Consider the following 16,688-nt stretch of genomic DNA (forward strand, 5'->3'; position numbering starts at 1 on the left):
AACAGATAAAAGTCTCAGACTTTCTGGAGGAAAACATCATGGGAATGGTCATAAACCCTGAATAACCTTTCTACCAGCAATTAAATTGGTGTATAAATTTGCTGTTAATTCTTGCACATCTTTGTGAGCCTTGCATACTGTTGAGCAGTGTTCTTCTGATGCTACAGATTCCATTCTTTGTAAACAGGAATTCTCCACTGACTGTAATGTAAATTGCAAGGACACATTGCATTGTGAAGAACAAGTTATGAAAATATCTGTCAGAAATAATTACAGTTGATCCTGCTGTCAGGCAGGAATATAGATTGGATAATTTACTGGTGTCTTCCTCAGCAGGGTTTTTTATAGTGCTGTTATCCAGAGTATTAGAATCTAAAATCACTTGTAAGGAGGATAAAAAAAAGAAAGGAAAAGTTATTGATTTTCTCTTCTACTCTTGACTTTGCCTGGTGGTTTGTGGCACAGGCTTACTCATGCATGACTGTGTAGAAAGCAGAGTATGATCACTGATACTGTGTTTTGAAGATGCTGAGGCTCTTGAATGTACAAATCCTGTCTTTCACTGTCATGTTAGGGTGTCCTAAAGGCCTCAAACAACTGTTTGCTCCTTTTGAAGTTTGTATCCTAAATCAGATGTGGCACATAGTACAAGCCTCTGTAGGAACTTGAGGAGACCTGGAGGTAAATGTGCACTGTGGTGGTCTGAAGTGTGTATTTTGCCAAGTCGACCATGCAAGTGACATTTAAGCATCCTGTAGAATGAGTAAATGGGAGAAGCTTCAAGGCTATTGATTGCCCTTGTCCTCTCTCCCCTGCTCTATAGATTATGAGACCTGCTACAGTTGTTCAGGACAGCAAGGCAAAAGAGAAAGATGGAAATGTATAGTTGGCAGGTAGGTTGGTAAACAGCTCTTGTAATTTCATGAGTTTGGTAGAAATTGAAGTGTCAGTATTATTCCTAAAGAGTGGACAGCAATACATCTTTCTAATGTACCCTCTCCTAACGGATATGCAGCTGATAAAATTTTATTGATTTCCTCCCTTCAATTTCCACTTCCGATTACTTCAACACTGATGTTTTGGTGGTTTTAATTTACCTCTCCACAGAAAGTTTCTTTATTTCTCCAGATCAGGAGTAGTCCTTTTCATATAAGCTTTCAAGTCTGTGCAGAAAGAAGATGCAGGATGTGGACTCCTTAAACTTGTCTAATGGCACATTTAAGGAATAATGTATTTCTTGTTTATTTGCCTTTTGAAGAGTTCTCTGTACCTAAAGGCTCATAGCAACAGAAATGTTCTCTGCCACTGACAGGTATCTGCCTATCACAAGGCATCACAGTGATCTCCAGGCTTTTTTAATCCAACAGACTATGGCAGTACATGAAAGGACTGACCTTAGAACAGCTGAAGAGGGTTTAAAAAAACTGAAGCTACTCTAATAAGAGAAAAGGGACCACTCGGTATCTGTGCTGTTTTGACCTGGAGCATGGTAAAACGGAGCAAACAGTCCCAAAATGCACTAACTGACCCAACTCAGACCAGCTGAGGCTTCCTTAACCCTGCCTGTCTTTAATTCCTTGACAGCTGTCTTCCACTGGGACAGAGGTGAAACTTCGACAGACCGCATTTGTTGAGCAGTGCTCCCCAGATTTGCAGCTCTCCCCAGGAAGACCTGAGAACAATTACAAGTGTGTCACCTGGACAAAATGTAAAACTTCGCTGTCAGACTATCCTATCCCTGGTAAGGCATCTAAAGCCACCAATTACTGATGAAAACAAGCTTAATAAATAGGAAAATAACCTGCAAAATAAGGGGACTACTAGGACATGTTATGTGTTTGTGAAATGTTTCCATTAGGCCGTGATGAGCATACTGTAAAAATTGCATGCAAAGTAATAGGAAAAAAAAACTAGTGCTGGAAAAGAAACACTTTCTAAAAGTGTTCTGTTTGTTAGTTTTAGACACTGTTTTCAGTATGCCTCATCTGAGGGAGAGCTGGTTGTGACCATACACTCATTTATGAAAAATGCCTGTGTGTGTTAGGACAGAGCAGGTTTTGATTTTCCCTGTCAATGAATCCTGGAAAAAATATTGAATGAAAATATATAGGTATAGATGACAGCTCTAAGCCTGGACAGAATGGGGAAGCAGACCTGACATATTTAGCTGCACATCATACAGTGAAGTTTCACCACTAAATCCAATTCTAATATTATTTCACTTCTGTAAGAAAAACTGTGCAGTTGTGTATCCTATGCAAAACCTTATGCACATATTTACCTCTGTGGTCTAGAGAATATTGCACATCCTCATATTCCCTTTAGGCCTGTATTTGCTTTTTTTTTCCAAAATCAAGGTCTCAATACACTTGTAAAATTCTCTGTGTAGTATGGATGTGTAGTACTAAGTAGAATAATAGCATAAATGTTACTATAAAAAATGAGCTAGCAGTACCCAATACAATTTGACTGTTCCTAGGTCGTATTTGAATGCCCATGAATTAATGAAAAATGATTAATTGTTATAATGTGCTAAAACACTAAGAAGGACTAAAGATAGTTCTGAATGACATTCTGTGTTAAATTAATTTGCTAAGCAATGCTGAGAACAGCTGCAGAAAATCACAAAGCATTCTTGTATCTTATGTAGCCTACTTTTTTTTTCCACCTCAGTGAGTGTTTTACTTAAGTTTAACTTGTTTGGGGGTTTTTGTGGTCCTTTTAGTTTGATAAACATAGTCAATTAAATTCATGATAGGATGTGACTGGGTAAACTCGGTTTCCTAGGAACGGATCCTAATGGAGGTACAACTGTTGGCTGCATGTTAAGTGAAGGCACAGCAAATTGGAATAAATGAGCACTTTAATGTTTGAACTTAAAGCTCTTTTCCAACCTTTATGATTCTATGACTCTGTTTCCATTTCTGGGTGCCCAGTATGGTCATGTTAAGATGACCTGCCATTAAATAATGTTTGGCTGATGCTGGAGAGGAGGTGTTGATACTATTCTACCTGTTCTGCCTGAAATCCCTCTCAGGTCAACTTGGGAACACCAGTGCAGAGCTTGTACCAGGATTAATTTTGATGGGAACAGCATTGTCATGATGATGTTGAGGTCTGTTCATGCCTGTCTAGGAGAGGTTAGAGAAGAGACAGCACTGCTCATGAATCTGTGCTGTGGAAGAGTTGATGGCAACTCAAAATGCAAGACAGACCCACGCTGAGCTTATTAAGACTTCCATGTTCTAACTACATTAGTACAAGAAAAAACCTTTGCTCCCTTTTCACTTTGTGTCTAGTGAAACCTTGCTCAGTACCAGGGTTCCCTAACATTCCCAGTAACAAACCAACAGCGAGAAGTCACTGAAATGGTGGAACTGGCAGTTTATGGCTAAAGACATAAAGGAGGATTAAAGCTGAAGCGTGCAGGCTCCATGCCTCCCCAGAAGTAATTTCTTGTACATTTTTGGTAGTTTCTATGTGTTTAATTAAAAAAAAAAAAAGAGTCTTCTTCTCTGAGACCAAAGTCTCTGTTGGCTAGATGTACAGGGCTTACATTTCCAAGGAGGTCAGTATTTACATAGCTTTGGTGTGAAAAAACATTGAAGCTCTTACTATACATGGCTCAGAATATCTTAAAGTGTGCAGAAGCTGTGCAAATTCTTTATGTCTTAGAACTGAGGATAAAAAAGCACACTTCAGTACAGGAATATTTCCAATATGCTGTACTGGATACTGAAATCCTGGCATTCACAAAAAGTATCTGCTTCACATATCTAGTCTGCCAAACTTGTTCCATTCAGTTTAGAACTTTTTGGTGTTTCTTGAGACACAAATTTACATGGTCAGAGCATAACAATATTCTTGAACCTTCTTTTTTTCAAAGTTAGTAGCTTCAGCTGTAAATTATACATACTACCTGCAGATAAAATGATTCTGTTAATCAGAGAGCCTGAGAAATTGTGAGAGGAAACTGAAACACAGTTTTTGGGTAGGACCAAGGTAGTATCAGTTGCAACTCAGAGTAATCTGCTGAAATTATTCCCTCTTGTTCTTTCAAATAATGTGTTTTATTTGGATTACATAGCATAGGGCAGTGAGCCCCTGTGTGAGCAAAGTAAAGGCAGCTGGCACAAGGGATTAATAGTGATGCTTTTTTATTGCAGAGGTTTGGCCCTGTAATTTAGAGAAATAGGCCAGAGTCATGAGAAGGAGAACAGGGCAGCATTTTCCCTGCTGTTCTGTTGAGGTCAAAAAGTGGCATTTCTACTGATTGAGTTTCAGTTTTGGAAAGTGTTTGAACAGTTTTGTTTATATTGTGTATAATGCACACATCTATGTATATTTGTGGAAAATCAATAATGGTATAAAATGCCTGCCTTCAGTTTTCACCTCTTTTGTGTAAATCAGGGATGAAATGTTTTTATAACATTGTGTCTCACCAGGAATCTGCTGCAGTGAATTTGTTGAAGTCATTAAATATCATAGAGGACAAGGTGCCCATAAATTCACTCAAATGAATTCATGAACAGTTAAACTACTAAAACCTGATTTTCTCCCAGTTTCTTGCTCCTGATTAATTATGCTTCCAAAAGTGATTCAGTGTTGAGGGACGAACACACAAGCTTTATTCCATTAGGGGGAAAATAAAAAAAAAGCTAAAACTTTCATCCTGCCTAGCAATGTCTGCAGAAGTGGCAGAGTTTACCCTGAGGTGCTGCAGGACAGGAGCTGTCTCAGCCTGTCCAGTTTGCAGTGCATTGGCAGTCACCTGCAGGTACCCTTCACTGGAATTGCCCTGGTTCAATGTGGCACCTTTCAGATGTGCTCTGCTGTAAGGCAGGAATGCTGGTACAACTCACAAAAGGGTTTGTTAGGTAACAAATGGCAGCTGGATATAAAGTTTGGAACAAGAAAATAGTAGTGAAGTTTAACCAGATTTCAAGCATCTTATGGTGAACAGTCTGGCCAGTTCTTATTTATTGTTGTAAGTATCCTGAATTGATACTATATCTTTTCATAATGCAAACATGCCTAATAAAAGTTGATTTTTTTCTTCAGTGGATACATTACTGATATATAAAGGAGTGGCATACATTTAGAACTCTACTTTTAAGCAGATTTATTCGTGGTGGTCAGCTCAGGCCAAAAAAAGCCAGAAGACCTTTTTAGTGTTAGCCACAACTAAAACTAAATAAAGCCATCCAACTTCAAACAAAAACCAAAGAAAAGCTTTACAAACAAAATATATTGTGAAAATAGCATCTGCTTTTATAAACAATGCATTTTGCAAGATTGTTATTCAAGCAGATGGGCTATTGAGATTAAAAAATAAAATTAAAAAAATTACAGCGTTATAAAACACCTTCTTGTGAGGTTCAAATCTGGTGTAAGATTTTATCTTTTGTTTGTTTTTAAGGCTCCAACTTGTGTGTTGCTAGTTGTAGGTACTTAAATTACACAAAATCTCAGCCTTCTTCTTTGTCATGCCCTAAAGAACAGAGTATTGAGGACAGAGAGGATCAGGGGAACACAGAATGACTGACAGAGAGTCTTTGTACACTCATGAAGAGACGTAGGGGCGTGGTTACTTTTATAGCCACATTTACAAGGGCTGTAAAGGCTCATCCTGCTTCAGAAATGTCATGTTTCCTTTCCTGTATCCCATCATCATTCACAAATTTCTGCCCAGCCTAAGTTAAAACTCCCTGCCATTCAAAAGAACATGAAACGTGTTTTTATTATTCATGTATCCATTTGATTTCACACCAAACCCAAAAATGTGTTGTAGGAAAAAAAAGGGAAAAAAACGATTACAGAAATACAAGATTTCACAGAGAAATATATCAGTTTATTCAGCTGCTCATTTCTACTCCAATATGTTTGGATTTGAAAAGGAAATGTAAAAAAGGAAAGCACTTGGCTATGCAAGCAAAATTGGATTTTGTTCCTTTGGGAAACAAGGATAAGTTTCTTTTAAGTTTTCCTTGACAGAAACACAGTCTTCCTTAACTTTTGTTTTGTTTAGGAATTTGACCTTTCTTATTTATATTAATTTTCAGTAGGTGGATTAAGGCCAGGCATCCAAGCCACTATTCCTGACTGAGTGAACATATAATTTATTTTCCAGTGTCTTTGTTTTATTATCTGTCAAATGTGTGGAGGAACTCCTGAGGTCTTTACAAAAGAACCTATTTTTGTAAAACATTTAGATCCTACTTTTGCATGGTCTACTGTACTTGGAGAGGGGAGAGATCTAAAATGTGTGGTTTTATCACCAAGTTTGCAGTAAACAGTCAATTACCTTGGCAATGCATTTACTATGCACATTATTGCAAGGGGTTTATGTAGCATAGGGTGTGAAAGCTATCCTGTAGTCTACAGGAGGCTGGAAACAACATGAAGAAAATTTCTTGTCTAAATTCAGCTATTTTTCATGGACAGAGAGTCATTTTTGTGCAGAGCAGCTTTGTGGCATTCATTGCATGTTGCAGTAGCTCGCACTATCTTTTTGAAATGGAGAAGAGGAATCCATCAGCTGTTTCACAGTGGGATAATTCCTTGCGAGTGATGTCAGGTCAGTTGGATTTAAGTTGATTTATCTCATGTTTAGTGCCTATGGGAGCTGGAAATTATATTGGAAAACACTTAGGCTCAGTCATATCTGATTCTCTGAGCATGTGCTCTTGTTTAGGAAGCAGGCTCAAACTGACTTATGATACAGGAATTAATGCCTTTCAGTGCAGTGTTTTCAGCTTGGCACTGAAAAGCAGGCAGCAGAGCTGGCTGGTTGTGCTTTCTGGACATGTGTCCTTTGTGAGGTTCAAGAGAACAAGGAAAATATGAATATATTCTTTATATTTATGTATTTTATGCATACATGTTTTTAATAATATTTCATACCTGTTTAGAAGTCTAGAAGATAGCAACAGAATTAAAGTAAGCAAGGTGCTGTATCTTCTGCCCAGCTCAGGAGAGTTTATATTTGTAGCTGAAGTATAAAAGCAGGAGGAGGTGATTTCAGCTACCCTTGCATTTGCTGGTCTGTCACTCACTCCAGCTGCAATTGCGTTCTTGTGTTGCATAATTCCTTGCCTGCTGCAAGAAAAAAGCTAAGTGTAATTGGGATTTTAGTGGCCAGCAGATGTTCCAGAGACAGAAAACGATCCCCTGCTGAACCCTTGATAAAGGCTCCCACCGCAAAAAAACCCCAAAACCAGAAATGGTAAAGCCCTGAAACCTTAATCCCAAACTCTAGAGCTCTGGCATATGACCGAGTTCTACTATTTTCATTCATGTTTACATTTCAGTTTAGGACAGTGAATGCCAGTGCTCCAGTGGGATTGTGCAAGGGTTGTGTTGTGTTTTATGAGCCTGGGCCTCCACTGAGACTAGTGCAAAGCTGCGCTGTCCCCATGGGAGCTCTAGGAAGCATTTATGCCTTGGGCACACACGCTAAATGGTTGGGATTTTCCTAGAACAAAAAGGGCTTTTGGATTTATGTCTCACTTAAGAGCTTTCTCTTCTTCAGATGACCATGAGCAGTACGAACACATGTAAGGGGTGTGATTATTATTGCTACTGATCTGATGGCTTGTGTGCATGAACCTTTTCAGAATGTGCAGTGTTTGTGCACTCCAAGCTTGTAATCTGACTGGGATGGGTATCAGGCAGATGGGTTAATGATTTATAGGAATAGAACTAATCAAGTGTGAAAGACTGGACGAAATTAAGGATATTTATCTTGCTGTTGTCTTGTGAGCCTAAAGAAGGCTTGGTACTTTGGACATCAGAAGGTTTCTAGCTGTGGAGGAGCTCTAGTAATTAAGTCACAGCTGAAAAAGAAACCAAAATCTTAGGAAGAGCAAGCTATGGATTGTAGCATTTAAAAAATTATATAAGAAGGTTCTAAAAGGAAGAGCCTGAGAATTATTCTTGCACTCGTTTTTAGGGAGTCAAAAGTAGATATGGTTATGCTCTTGTACTTAAATCCTTTAGTATAAGTATTCATATAAGTAAAACATGTTTACCCTTTTCATGCTTTGTACTTTGTGATACTTTGGTAATCCAGTCCAAATTCTTTCAAAGTAATACATAAGTTTGTCATTTAAGTTTTCCTTTGGTCTTTCTTCCCCTTTCCTTCCTTGCATTATTCACCACAGAGTGCTGGTGGCAAAGACTGTCTCAAGGATGCTCAGCTTATTGTTGCTGGGGCATGCCTCATGTTGTTAATGTTAGCGTTTTGGGGGAGAGGAAAGAAGTCCTCAATCGATCTGGTGTACCCAGTAAATTAAGCTTGTTCCTTTATTGTCCACAGCCCCCTTGCCTTACTGGGCCAGACACCCTAGCTGTTGCTGTTTGCCTCTTTTCCCAGCTCTGGGATACAAGAAAGAATAGAGTTTTTAATGTCATGTCACATTTGAGTACATTCAGTACCTGTGAAAAATTTGTTTTCATATGAGGTGTTGGACCTTGTATTTTTGTGCAGATTTTTAGCCTTTCATCCTTGTCTCTGAATCTTTGTTCCTCAGCAGAGTCAAATATTTCAGAAAACTTTCCTCAGCAACCCAAGAATAGGAGAGGCAGAGTCACCTGTTTGTCTAAAGTGTCTGTGCTTCAGCTCTGCTTTAATCAGTTCCAGCATTTCTGTCTAACTCTGAGGGCACCCATGCTTTGAAGTGGAGCTGTGGGCCTCTGCCTGGAAAAATCAATTCCAAATTGTTGTTTACCCATAGCAGGGAGACTTTCCCTGCAGTCAGAAAGATGTATGAGCTGGTGTTTCTGTGTCTTAGAGGCAATGAGGAGGGAAGAATTATGAAATAGCCTGTTTTGGGTTGTGCTTTTTCTTTTCCCAAATGATTCGTCTAGAAAATTGCAGACTTTGCCTCTTTGGCTCCTTTTTCTCCTTACCCAAGAAATTCCTATCCCTTGACTTTGATAAAGTCACTTTGTTCCAATGCTACAGAACAAAGAGAACCAAAGAAAAGAAATTACTTTCTTGTGGTGATTACCTTTTGTATTTTAACATGCTTTTCCTTGTTTTACTTTTATATAAGAACCTAAAGGGAATGTGACTTGGTTTTGATCACTCCTTACCTGCCCAGTCTAAGTTCACAGGACTGTGAATTATTTTTCCTAATGCAGTTTTTTTTTTCCTAATTGAAGCTTGCAGTTATTTGTATAATAGGAAACTAACAGTAGCCTTCATGATTCTGTATTTATGCATTAATCACCTACTGTATTTCTGGTTTTGCATACAGAAAAGCAAATGGCACTTGCAGCAGCACCCCTTGGCAGCAGCAGATATGCTTTCTTTAAATAGCTCAATTCCCATTGTTTTGTGACACTCTGGAAATTTAACCATATTCAATTAATAAATAATTATCATTATTATCCCTTGTGCTTTGAAGAACTTTTACCCAGCATTATCTATAGATAATGGAGCAAGGAAACACACACTTTTGCTGAGTTTGTATCTGCCTGAATCAAATGGGTGGGTTTTTTTAGCCATTCTACATTAGTATGACACATTGTAAATAACAGCAGCATAGGTGAATGGCTACAGCCCAGCAGTGGACAAGCTGTTCTTTCCTGTCAGTTATTAATCATCAGAAACACAGGGTATTTTCTTACGCCATTAAGAATTATTCTTTTTCTCATAAGTTTAAGATTTTAATCAAAAGCAGCCAGAAAGTATCAAAATATTTTCTGTGTTTTGTAAAACAATATGTAACTGCCATTTGATATTAACAGCTTGCAGAGATTTTGCAATGAATCCTGCTTGCATCCTGGAGATGAGTTGTTCTAATAGTGCTTTGTTATGGGAGCAATTAAAATTTGCAAATATTAAAGCTTAGAAGGGGGAAGAGCTTTTCAGAAGCAAATGAATCTGTATTTTAGCTGTTTGAGAAATAAGCTGTTTTGTAGCTGCAGAATTTGCAGTGTAATCTGCACATGGCTGCAGCCTTGCACTCCATACCTAATCTCCTTACATTTTTTAGAATAAGAGTGTTTTTAGTTATGTGGCCACCGTATGCAGCCACACAACGATATGTAAATACAATATGTATTTACAGATGTGTACAATATGTATTTACAGATATGTAAATACAAACCAATGCAAGGATTGAGCACCCTAACTTTGCCAATAAATGAAGAAACTGTCCTTGTTTTGATTAGAAAGTTTGGATTGTAGGTGTCCTAAGGTCCCTTCCAAGGTGCGTGGTTTTTTTGGCTCTGTTCCTGAATAACGTTGATGTGTGATTTAGCTGGTTCTGTTCAGCCCTTTTAAAATTGTGATGATAAATACAGATGTTGCAGCTGAGCAAGTTATTCCACAGTCCTGAACAGCTTCTCATATCTCCATCATGCATACGTTGATACAGGAAAGATGAGCACTGGTAGAATGTAATAAAATTTTTATCAAATAAGCAAAAGCATGGCTCAGTGTTATTTTGGTTGCAAAATTTTTTCCTCTTAAGTGACCAAACCTGTCAATATTTCCCCTAAATTGAATGAAACTGACAAAAATTGCTGTTTAGTGCAGTGCCACATAATTAAAGTACCCTGAAACAGGATCTATAACAGGATCTAAGTGCCCTGGTCTTCTATACATTTGTTCCAAAGTTAGAATTTTGCATTTGGCTGGGATTTTAATTCTTTTTACAAGCACCCTTCATTAATGGGGTGGTTAACATGTAAGAGAGCAGCTTGTAAAAAATGAGGTCCAATGCCATACAGTTCAACTAATCAGAAATTAACTCCAAACTATTAAAATTTAAAATATGTGTTCTATTCAAATCTAATAATTTTCTTGATACTGCTTGATACAGACAGTAATCAAGTATTTTTCTCTATAGAGTCCATAACATATAGGTCATTTTCACCCATCATAAATTGCCAGGGACATCTGTGTTGAAGGCAAATATAACTGAATTTGAATTAGGTTTGGAGGTTGACTTGGGAGTTTATTAAAAATAGTTTTGATGTGATTCAGTACATACCTTCAGGCATCTTTGCCACTGACATTTATCCAAGGAACAGCTTTATATTGATTTTATTTTTTAATAGAGAAAAACAAAGTTCTGAGAGAGCAGAATTTTTCATTCAGCTGTGCTGAGACAGTTACCTCAATTTTTTCTTTTTCTTTTCTCCTCAGAAAGAGAAAGCAGATTAAAATCAAATGCCAAAACAGGAAAAATGCGTAAAAACAAAAAAATCTTGCTTTCACTATTGTGATAAAGGTTATCTTATGTGAGGCAGGCAGTGTTTTACTGTGCTCATCTCTTTCCAATTAGCTTTTCCTAATTTTTTTAAAAGTAGTAGCCACAGTCTCACACACTTGCCAGTCCAGGTTCATCCTATGCAAATTCAGAGCTGCTTGCAACATCAAAGTTTAATTTTATGACTCTAGGAAGTGGCTAGGATTTATTCAGGGAGTGAAGATATTCAGCTGCAAATGAGAAGATGGTATGAGAGATTATGAGAAGATCATCATAAACTTTGACTAATTAATCTGCTGCAGCATCTTGCAGCAGTAGGGTCTTTTCCTCATGATACCTGTTCATAACAGTAAGAATTACCTCTGGATGTGGTAACTTGGGCATTTAGACCAAGCATAGTCAGGTGAGGAATTCTGTCTCATAATAACTGGTTGGAGAAAAAACAAGAAGCTGGTAGGAAGACCAGATTTAGAGTTCATTTGTTCCTGTCTTCTGCATGTGAGCTGTGCTCATTAGGAATATCTGCCTTCAATCCCCTGTCTTTTCAGTTTCTTTGTTCTTTTTTGTTTCCTATATATTTCCTTTTCAGTGCTATTCCAAGATTGTTTTTTTCCTTTTCACTCCCTTTTCCAGCAGTTTAAGGGCTACTTGCATGAGTCTTGTGAATTTTAACATGCCATCACTTCTCAGTGGAAGATGATCTGTTTCTGCTGGGATATAACTTTAATAATTACATTGTTCACACCAGTGCTTTCCCTGTTTATTCCAAGAATAATTAAAATGGGAGAGTAGACACAACAGAAAAGCATTCTTTTGCAGTAGGAACACTCTCCTCGACTGTTATTAATCCACTTGCAAATGTCAGTTCATATTTATCCTCTGAGGTGTCTTTAAACTTCTTGGTGAGCAGCGGGTTTCCTGTTGCAGTGCTGTACATTAGATCTGAAAGAAAAAAGTTATATAAGAAAAGCTGATAAGCCTAAAGATTTGGTCTCTGAAGTGAAGACCAATTTGATAGATATTTGAACATGTATATCCCTGTTTTAATTGGCAGCAATTATATGAAAAATGCAGGTGAATTGTAGGACTTCTTTCTTGTTCCAGCATGTTAAAGATGTCAGAGCCCACATTTCAAATTCTGTAGGAGTCTGGGGATCAGACATTGCCATTCTCTGCTGGCACACTTTGTCATGCTGTGTGGATTTGTTCAGGTCTTCATTATTTCCTATGCTCTTGTTTACACAGAGCAGAATAGCCAAGTTTCAGTAAAGGAAAAATATATTTACAGGAGTTAGAACATTACTGAAAGCTTCAGAGAACTTATACTGTGGTGAGAGTATGTATTTTCAGATGAAGGAGAGAGAAATTCCAGTACTGGAAATGCATGAAATTGTTCAAGCACATTTTCAAAACAGGAAGCGTTAATAATTCATGAAAGTTAACCTTTGAACATTAGTGTTTTTAAAGGTTTTTAAGTGACAACTGAATTGATCAATTGCCCCTTCTCATTGAATTAGGACAGGATGGGTTTTTAAAATAGCTTTAAGTGATGGTGCTATTTAATTAGTATTTTTTTTCATGCCCTGAATCTTGGTGTTCATGAATGAAACTAAATGAGGTAATAATAAATACTTTAATTCTCCTTTTGTAGAACAAGTAGAAAACTGCAAGTTGGTGAAGATAGGGAGCACATTCACTGTGCCCATTGTGCACATGCCATATATTTGTGTGGTTATATCAAATTAACAGAAATGCTGGATTTGATTACTTGATATGAATATATATTGATTCCCCATATTATTGAGATTATCACAATTGATGGGACTTAGCATAGATATTGGTGGATGTCCTGTGATTCTTTTACAGCCTTCCAGTTTGCAGCCACAATATGCCATGTTTAAATCTAGTGAAGTTTTACATACAAGTAGTTCTCTCTACTTTATCTCCAGCTGCCATTTGATTACTGTTTCAACTGGGACTTGCATTTCTAATTTTTTTTTTTTTATTCCATGAGAGGCTATTAAAATTAGGAATTTAAGCATTTGTTTCCATTTTGTTTTGTTGTAAACATGAATATACCTCTCGAAGTACAGTCTCAGGAGCATGGGAGGTGATGAGAAGAGCAGCAGGGCTAGAGGGCCAGTTTGGGATATTAATTTCAAGCACAGCAGCACTGGTTTAAGCACAGGTCAAACAGCTGCTGCAGTTTTTCCTCATGAAGAGTCTTGTTTGAGCCCTGGGTCAGTGCGTTTGCCACAGATGGTTGTGCTGTGGGGTGAGATGAGCAGCCCTGCCTGCCTGGGCTGGAATGAAGGAAGCACTATTGCAGCAGGGCAGCTGGCTCCTTTATCTCTCTGAATAAAAAGTTACATGGGACTTTACTGAGGCTCAGCATTGGCCTTCTGAACTGTCACAAAAGGCTTTAATTATACTGTGTCAGGCCAAGGCACTGTCCATTGGGCATGAGGGACTTTCCTGTTGATTAGGGGATGCAGGGATGATAAACCATCATGAAGGTATTTTCTCAGAATAAAGTGACTGTGATGCTTTTCCAGATAAAGGAGCTCAGCATGGTGGGTGCAAGTGCTTAGGCTCTCCTTGGGCCAGGAGAGCAATAGCCCAGACCCCTCACACTGGAGGTTTGCATCTCCTAGGCTTAACGCAAACACAGTCCCCCTATCCATGATCCAGGAGCCAATTATATGAAGGATAAGGCAGCTTGGGTAGAAAACAATATTCCTAGGCCAAAAGATTTAATCTGACTGGGCCAAATTGCCCAGACTTTCCCTAGGTACCAATATCATACATCACTGAGGGTGAGGAAGGAATTCAAGGCTGAGCAGAAAGGTTTACTGCAGGAGGCTATATTTGAGAGCTGCAGCTACTGTTGGTTTTCTGGTCTGTTTTAACTGCTCTCATGGCTTTTTCTCTGCTCTCAGTAATTATACTAATAGTATTGATTTAATCCTTTCAGTCTTCAAAGAGCTGTTTGAATAATAATTAGATAATCCTCCTGACCCCTGGAGAGACAGATAACCATTATTAAAAGTAAAACGTCCTTATACAGAAAAGGAAGATTTTGTAGGAGCACTGCAGGTAAAGAGAAGTTCATGCCTGAAATTTGCATGAAAAATTTGCATGAAAAATGCATGTCTTTAGTCCACGTTCTGTTTTGAAGAACACCTTTCCGTAAGGAAGAAAGAGTGGAGTGAAGAAGAGGATGGCAAAGCAGCAGGCTAGGTAGAGGCCAATCCTCAGTGGATCCAGCCAACAGCTCCCTTGGGGGCTGTGCCACTGTACATCTCAGAGGATTTTCAGGATTTTCTTTATCTTGCCTTCATGGCTGGTTTCTTCTTCCTGATTTTAGTGCCTCCTAGTTTTGTTTCACGTGAAAGTATGTCATATGTTTGCTGCTGAGTCTTGTATGCTTTTGTGGGTTCTGGCATACAGATGCCTTGATCATAATGAAGATTTGGGATCCAGTTGTGGCTTTGCTGTTTCAGAGATAGGTTTTCTCCCTGTAATGCAACAGCAGTCTCTGGCTTCCCAGAGTATTTTATTCTATCAGCAATGTTCTGTTCCCCCAGTTCTTTGCCCCTTGGGTGATTTCACTCAATTTTGAAAAGTTAACATGTCAGTGGTGGGGTAAAGAAATATTGGATGCTTATGCTCTCATGTAAAGCTCCAGTTGCTGGTGAGTGATGCTGTTTGTCTCAGTAGCTTCTTGTTTTATAACTGCTTTATGTTGTAACACAATTATCTCAGCATCAGGCCAGTTCTTTATTCTGACACTTCTTAAACGTCTGCAGTGATGTGGTGTCAGCTCGCACCAGAGAAGACATGATCAAGGAGATCTGAGCAGCTGAGTGTGACTCTCTTTTCTGCCTGAAGGAATTAGAAGCCACATACACGTGTGATTACTTACAGGGCACTGAAAGGAACCTTGTATGAATTCAATAAGCATTTTAAAACAGGAGCTCAAGTCTGTTTTTTCCTGGGTACACCTTTCTGTGCCATGGAAAGGTGGCATTCATTCCTGTTCTATAGCTGGAGGAACTCAGCTCCGTAGTGATTCATTTGTTGTATCTCAGGTACAGAGAAATGTGAGTATTGATCTAGGCCATTAAAACATATCATACTTCTATTATTTTATAAGCATTAACTGCCCACAAAGACAACATCATAAATTCTAAAATGTATTCCAGTTCATAAAACTCACCAGTCTATTGTTCTGCCCAGGGTGACTACTAACAGTCACAGTAATTCCTGTGGACAGCTGAGGAGCAGGGGAGGACTAGTAATGCATGCATAATACAAAGTATACCTTCTCAATAGACCCTCACAGCAAATTCAGGGAGAAACCAAATTCGATCAATTTTCTTGCCTTCCTTTCCTCACTTTCCACCATTAAGCTCTGTCCTGTACATGGTATGTCATAGCTATTGACATTTCACGCATTGATTATTATAGCAAAGTAATGCATACAGCCAGTGAGTATATCTGCAGCATGACAGTGTAATTACCTGCTGGCTTTCCAGAAATCATTGGCAATATGACTAATGTTAAAAGCTTTTTTTTCCTTCTTTTTTTTTTTCTTTTTGAAAAAAAAGCTTCCTTTTTTCTTTTTTGTTTTAATATAAACTATTATAAACCCTCTGTGGAATATGAGACTCTTGTAATGACTCAGTGGGCAGAGAGACAGCAATCTCAGACACTGTAACATGATGCAGAAAAGGTTATAAACTTGCTTTCATAACAGGATTATTCATATATTCATTCATTAAAAATTAAACACTTGGGAGCACATGGTGCATTGAAGTTGGCAAGTATTGGTGAATACTTTCTTGTAGTTTCTTTTCTCCTGATCAGTTGGTGTGAGTTGAAATTACTCCAAATTGAATCTTATCTTACTTAGTGCCATTTATACTTGAAGTTAGTTAGTTGTTCCTACTGAAGACAAGTGCCATAAGTAGCTATATGGTGTTTCAGAATCATAACTTTGTCTTTATGGAGTGATGGTTGGATGGTTGTTTTGTTTTCATTTTTAAGTCTTTACAATGAGCTTATATTTAACAGAAAAACATTATGTTCTATATAATCTATCTAATTGTAGCTAAAAGTTGCCAGTTTTTTCATTGTACTGTTAGCAGGTTTTTGTTGTTGCTTTGTGTGTTTGGCTGGGTTTTTGTGGTTTTTTAGAGTCATGCAGAAGAATCCATGTGCTTCCAAGTCTGGTGACGTGGCTGCCTCTCCCAGCCTGACAACATTGCTGTGGGTGTTTGTCACTGATGAGCCACGCTAGAATGCAGCCAGGACAGGACTGGTTCGGCAGAGCTGGATGTGGTGCTGTGGAACTAAACTAAAACAGCTGTAATGGGGTGCACAGGGAGGCCTGGCTAGTCTAGCCTATGGCTCCCTGGGCCAGTATCAGCTGACTGGGAAATCCAGAAATAGGCTGAGCATGGA

At 38.4% G+C, this 16,688-nt stretch overlaps 1 protein-coding gene across 1 annotated transcript in view; it reads left to right on the forward strand.

The window, feature by feature from the left end:
- Positions 1-1,620: 1,620 nt before the first annotated feature.
- MAPK10 (mitogen-activated protein kinase 10) overlaps positions 1,621-16,688 on the forward strand; it is an 89,323-nt gene continuing 74,255 nt past the window's right edge. Inside the window, exon 1 of the mRNA XM_041412093.1 lies at positions 1,621-1,741. The gene's annotated coding sequence lies outside the window, so the exon portion shown is untranslated. The remainder of the gene's footprint in view (positions 1,742-16,688) is intronic.

This window comes from Onychostruthus taczanowskii, unplaced genomic scaffold, assembly GCF_017590055.1.
Source record: "Onychostruthus taczanowskii isolate IOZ18803 unplaced genomic scaffold, ASM1759005v1 scaffold38, whole genome shotgun sequence".
NCBI classification, from domain to species: domain Eukaryota; kingdom Metazoa; phylum Chordata; class Aves; order Passeriformes; family Passeridae; genus Onychostruthus; species Onychostruthus taczanowskii.